This window comes from Zonotrichia albicollis, chromosome 14 (genome assembly GCF_047830755.1).
Source record: "Zonotrichia albicollis isolate bZonAlb1 chromosome 14, bZonAlb1.hap1, whole genome shotgun sequence".
NCBI lineage: Eukaryota > Metazoa > Chordata > Aves > Passeriformes > Passerellidae > Zonotrichia > Zonotrichia albicollis.
In genome coordinates, this window is record NC_133832.1 from 16,127,149 (window position 1) to 16,133,449 (window position 6,301).

A 6,301-nucleotide genomic window follows, 5' to 3' on the forward strand; every position below is an offset into this window, starting at 1 on the left:
GATTTTAGCCTATTATAAGCAGCTCAGTACTTACCAGTTTTTGGGAAAAAAGCAGCTACTCATGTTTCTTCCATGCCAAATTGAAAAGAAAATTATATTTTCCTGATCAAAAAAAGCTATTAATGAAAAATATCCATAGTGTTTGAGATTTTTCTGATTGTCAGATATTCCATCTTTTGTAGTCCCACAGGGAAGGGTTTGGCCTTCCAGGCTTTGAGTCAGCAAGAAAAACTTGGATGCTGTTGCTCCCCAGGTTTTTCTGTTCTACATCTCACCACGAGATGGAAGCATTACAACTGTGTTTGTAACCCCAGCTGGAAATCCAGGGACGGGGAATAAACTTCCAGCAAAGGGCCGCTGGAACCCCTGTGGTGCTGGTGAAACTCCTGCAATTCCACTGCCAGTCCTGGAAAAAAAGCTTTGGTGGGACCTTGAGCGTTAGGAGATGAGGGAATAATTTTAAAAATTTGCTTCAGTAGAAACCCTGTTTTTTTCTGTTTGGTTTTTTCTGTTTGGTTTTTTCTGTTTGGTTTTTTCTGTTTGGTTTTTTCTGTTGGGTGTTTGAAAACCCTGTTTTTCTTGTTTAGTGAAGGTGCTGAGAGCTTTGCTGTTAAATATGAAGCTCTTGTAGCTCAGTTAAATATTTTATTTATCATATTTTATTAGGGGCTGGTTGGTTTTTTTCTCCCCCAAACAAAATCAGGGGTGTGTGGGAGAACATCCCTGTTTGGGTTGGTGGCTTCACTTCAGGGGCTTTTACAGCATGGAGAGGAGGCTCTTGGAGCCTCCTGCAAGGAGAGTTTGGAGAGCAAACAGGGAGAAGCAGCAAGAAAAGAACAATCTTCCTTCCTCCAGAGCAGGTTAAATGATTTACACCAGGCAGAAGGACCTTGGCAGGAGAACGAGGTGACTTCAGCTCTGAACCACAGCCCAGAGGATTAACTCCAAGACTATCTATTTCCAGCAGAAAGTTCTCCTTCCTCTGCCTAAGGACAAAATTCCTGCCGAAGGCTGCTGCTTCCTGGAGCTGTGCATCATTGCTGGCTTCCAGCACCGGCTGCTTTTGGGGCTGGCCTTATTTTAGGCAGGGATCCAGCCCAGCCTGAGCTGGCAGGGCAGATTCTGAGACCCAGGACAGCTTTTATTTACCACGGAGCACCCAGAAAATCCTTGCACCTGTAGCCAGGCAACTTGGTCCTCTTTTCTGCTGCCAAAACAGGAGTGCACTCCCCCAGAAGGAGCTTATTTGGAGCTGCCTGTGAGCCATGTGCGTAAATGACAGAGTGCCTTTGGTAATTATGTCAGAGCCCTTTCATGGAGCATGCTCTGAGAACCGCTCAATGCCCCTGGGAATGGCTTTCCAGGGAGCTGCCGGAGCCGCGAAGGCATTGTTATTAAAATGGTCAATAAAAGGGAGAACAAGGGATGCAGGGCAGCGGTCCTCGTTAGGGGAGGGAGGAGAACGAACCGAAACAAAACAGAAAACCAGGCTGGGAGGTGTCCAGAGTTATTTTGGCAGTCTGGGTTTCTGGACCGAGGTGCCAAATCGCAGCTGTGTGAGAGACTTATTCCCAGTTTGCAGAGGCGCCGAACAATCCAGGCGGCATTGTGCTACCTGATTTTTATTTTTTTTTCATTCCGATTTTTTTGTCCTGGAGGGTGGAGATTAGCACTGGAGTGAAAGGACAGGGAGCTCGTTAGTGCCAGCTCGTTACCTGCCTCCTTGGCCTGCAGCCAGCGTGGGGAACAGCCAAGGTGAGAAACATCCATATCCTGGGGACAGCTTTGCCTTCTGCACTCCCTGCCCCATTCTCTCAGCTCCAGGGCTTCCCATCCTCAGCTGAACTATTCCTGGGGAGCTCAGACCTCTTCCAGAACTCAAAACATAATTGCTGTATTGTGCCATTTTAATTCTTTAAGCCTCTGACACTGGCTCGGTTTTATTTCTAAATTCTTGATGCTCCATAAAGAGCTTGCAGTGTTGTTCAGAGGAGCTGTGAATGCCCCATCTCTGGAAGGGTTTTAGGCCAGTTTGGATGGAGCAGCTTGGTCCTGTGAGAGGTGTCCCCACCCACAGCAGAGGGATTGGAATGGGATGATCTTTAAGGCCCTTCCAATCCAGGCCATTCCATGATTCTATGTTGTGGCAAATCACCATCTGCAAATACTTCCTGCCATCTCTTCAGCCTATTTTTAGCAACCCTTTTTTTTGTTGTTGATTTTTATGTGGCAAAAGTGAACCGAAAGGGAGTGGAATCCTTAGGGATTGCAGGTTTATGAGGCAGGAGTGTTGTGGGCAGGTTTCACAGGGCACTGAAGTCTTTCTCTCCCTCAGTCGCAGAAGGAGGACTCGTGCTCGGCGCAGGGCGAGCCCAGCCCGCAGCCCAAGCTCTGCCGCTCCCTCACCGGTAAGTTGGGGAGCTGGGGCTCATTCCCTGCCCTCCCTCATCCCTGTGGAATGGCCCAGCAGGTGACAGGGAGGCTGTGGGACAAATTTGGGCTCCTGAAATGAGCCTCCTGGGTGAGCAAGAAGAGCTGAAAGAGCCCTGGTGCCGCCTGTCAGCCCACCTGATGTTGGTGTGAATTGTTTGGGCTCTTTCAAAGCCATCTAATCCAACCCCTCTGCCACAAAGAGGGACTTCTCCAACTATGTCAGGTTGCCTCATCCAACTTGGGATGTGGCTGTTTTAATCCACAGTTTACTGGGAATACTTCAGTAATGTTCTTCCTGAAGAAAACCATGACTGTAAGCAGAGAAAAGTGATAAAACCCATTATTTCTGGGTAGTTTTTTTTTTTTTTACGCCCCAAGGAAAACATGAGCACCATGGCCCCTGACATACAGTGGTGTCAGAAGGAGATTGTAACCCTTCTGTCATGGTTGCATGTTCATCCCTGTCAAGCAATCCCATAATGTGACAACAGGACATTCCAGGTGCTCCAGCAGGACACCTGTGTTGTCCAGAGCTGCTTTAAGGAACTCAGCCAGGTGAATTTTTGCTCTGCAAAGCTGCAGTTGCGGACTGACAAAAGAATGATAATACTGATCCAAATACTTTATGTATTTTGAAGTGTAAACCTGGTTTTAAATCACCTTTCTTTGGCTTTTCCTTCCATGGAAACACTGTTCTTTTCTCCTGTTTTATAACTGGGAAGTGAGTGGAACAGCTCATCCCCAAAGAGCACGTGGCCAGCTCGGTGTCCTTCATTCCTGCTGAGCTACAAAGAAGGGTGTTTCTCAGGGTGTTTCTTGGGGTGCTTCTCCTGGAGTTTCTCGTGGTGTTTCTTGTGCTGTTTCTCTTCCCACAGTGGGGAACACGGAGAAGGTCCGGGAGGGGAAGGAGAGCCGGTCCAAGTCTGTGTGTGCCATCCCACCGCGCCAGCCCGGCACGGGGCTGAAGGAGCTGACTCTGGAGATGTACAAACACAAGGGATGCTCTGGCTCCCCATGAGGGCTCTGACTCCTTCAGGGAGGGCTGCTGGATGTGTAGATAATGTAAATAAGATGCACGTTGGAAAGGACAGCGTGGACAGGGTGGAATATCCAGAGTGGTTTGCATGGAAAGTCACTCTTATTGCCCAGTGTTGGGTTTTCTGTGGGAACTGAGGAAAAAGATGCCCAGCAATGCCAGGGAACATTTCTAAGGAATTTGTAGGAAAAATTAGCCTGTTCAGTCTGGGAAAATTTCTGAAACTGCCTACTACTGCAAGTAAGGAAAATTTCTGAAACTGCCTACTACTGCAAGGAAGGATGTTTTAATAAGGTGAGATATGGGATCTTCTCATTAGTTTTCAGGGATAGGCTAAACAGCAGGGAGCATTTGGATTATAGGCTGGGAAAAACTTGATAATCTCAAAGGTTTTATTAGGGGGTGGAGGAAAGAGCAGAAACAGCAACAGATTTCTACTTCTCCTCAGGAATTGATGGACCCTGAGTGTAAACATTAATCTCATGAAGTCCAAAGTCAAATTACATGGTTCAGTAAGGGGCTGTGTCTTACCTGAGGGATTGTCCCACACCCAGCCACAATTCTGCTCATGAAAAATTTTTGCAGCTGAATTAAAAGGGAGAAATGTGTTCTTTCTGGTTTTTGAAAATTTATGTAAGGAATGATTCACCTCAAAGTTAAAATGAGGAGGCTCCAAACCCAGTGGTGATAGCAGGAGATGAGGGGGACAGCCCTTAAATAGATGGGAAAAGGTTTCTGACGTGGTTGGTTGGTGGCATTAATCCTGTAAAGATATTTTGGGATGATCTGTGCTGCCATAGCTGGGAGCTGTGGGTTTAGAGGGGTGCCAGGAGGGTGACCCAAACCCTGGTGGCTTCTCCCAGGAAATGTGTGAGCCCTTTGCACAGCAGATGCAGGAAAACTCTGGGGATAGGACCTGAGGAAGACAGGCAGCCCCAGATTTGGGTAATTTTCTTTGAAACTCCAGGTAAGTTCAAGCCTTTGAATTCTTGTCCTTCCTGAACCTGGCAGGACAAGTTTTAGTTTTGCGTTGACATTTTTCTTTTTCTTCTCCTTCCTCTGATCCAAGAGTGTTTAATCTGAACAAGTGGCTCTTTTTGAAACAGCATTGAAAGAAACTGTAGGAATTCACAGACTCCCCACCATGATATTTTTGGCCTTGCAGAACCAGACTCCTTGTGTGCAGAAATACTCCCTTAGGAGACCCCTGCATGGTACATTGGGGCTTTCCTTTTAAATTCAAGGCACAAATTTGTGCAAATTTGCTTTGCAATAATCCAATATCTTATTTTTTCTGAAAAAAAACCCCTTTATGATGTCCTGGCATAAGCTGAGGTGGTTCCTGTTGACTTGAAGGTCACTCCATCACTGGAAATTCACTTCATTGCAAAGGAAAATTTGAGCTTTTGCCAACAGATGTGTGGTTTACATGTGTATATACAAAATGTACATATGCATGGATTTTAATATAGGCTCATTGTCATCTTCCATTGATTACAGTTTTGGTTTGTTTCCTAGTTTAATCCATGTGCATGGGAGCCATGTGGGTTTGGCTGCACTTGGTTTAGAAAACAGCCCATTTTTGAGTATGTTGTAATATATGATACAATCTCAGACATTTATGAATATGCTGTAGTGTTCTACATTTCTCTTTCAATTAAACTCGCTGTGTTATGGGATAATTTCTGAGTTATTCTCTCCTTGCATCTTCAACGTGCTGCTGGGGACACTCAGGGGTGTCTCTGGGTGTCACTCCAGGCCAATCCTCTTGGACCAGCAGCTCCTTCAACCCTTGGCCAGTGATCCCAAGATCACGAGTGAGGAAAGCAATTGTAACAAGGAAATAAAATTGGTGGTGTTGTTCATTGGTGAAAGCCATTGCATGCAAGGGAGAGAGAAAAAAATACTGAACCTGAAGGTCCTCAGCTCTCTGGGGCTGGAATGTCCCTGTTCCCCTCCAGTTTTGTCCTCAGTGTTTTAAATTTCTCCTTAAATTCTGCACGGTAAATAGTCATAGGAGGGTTTACTAAGGTGAGTTGTTTTTATTCTGTAAAGGGTGACCAAAAAGGAAATTAAATCAGTTTGCTTGTCTAGGAATTTTTAATCAAGGATAGAAACTGTGAGTGACTAATTCTTGCTTGGGTTTTTTTGGCTCTTTTATTTTAGTTTTATGCTTTTGCATCTGACCTGTGTTATTTTTGAAATACCTGGGTGTCTGTACCATCTTTGTCTTGCATCCATCCTTGTCATCTTTGTGGAGCATGCATCATTTTTCTGGGTATCAGGCACTTAAATAAGGAACTTTTTCCAGCTGAAACTCCCATCAGTTCTTTGCAAAATCATTGTGGGTTATCAAGGACCTTATTTAATGGTGGTTGTTTTGGCAGGGGTAGATTTCTTTGCAATACTGCTGTAGGCAACAGAAGTGGTTGGAAAAATGCCGGAAAATTGAAAGGAAATTTTTTCTGATGTGGAAAAAAAAAAGGTAAAAAAAATATATTCTTTGCATTTTTTTAAAATGGTACATTTTCATCTCAAATCAGCACGAGGGACATTTCCATGCCAACATCTCCCAGCTCCTGGCACTTCCAGAGGTTTCTGGCTCCAGGTGTGCAGAGGATGCTCCACCCCAGCCCAGCATTCCCATGCTCAGGCACGGGATCCTTCATGGATCCCAGCCCATCATTCCCTTCCTGCCCCACATTCCCATGCTCAGGCACGAGATCCTTCATGGATCCCAGCCCATCATTCCCTTCCTGCCCCACTTGGAGTGCTGGGTCCTTCAGTACCTCTCTGCTGCATGAACAATTTGCTTGATCTGCAAAGACAATA

At 45.6% G+C, this 6,301-nt stretch overlaps 1 long non-coding RNA gene across 1 annotated transcript; it reads left to right on the top strand.

Annotated features, from left to right (window-relative positions):
• The first annotated feature begins 1,426 nt into the window (after positions 1-1,426).
• LOC141730882 (uncharacterized) lies at positions 1,427-5,939 on the top strand. The gene is made up of 3 exons (XR_012582735.1): positions 1,427-1,755; positions 2,336-2,408; positions 3,309-5,939. It is a non-coding gene; the product is annotated as an uncharacterized LOC141730882 (long non-coding RNA).
• Positions 5,940-6,301: the final 362 nt, after the last annotated feature.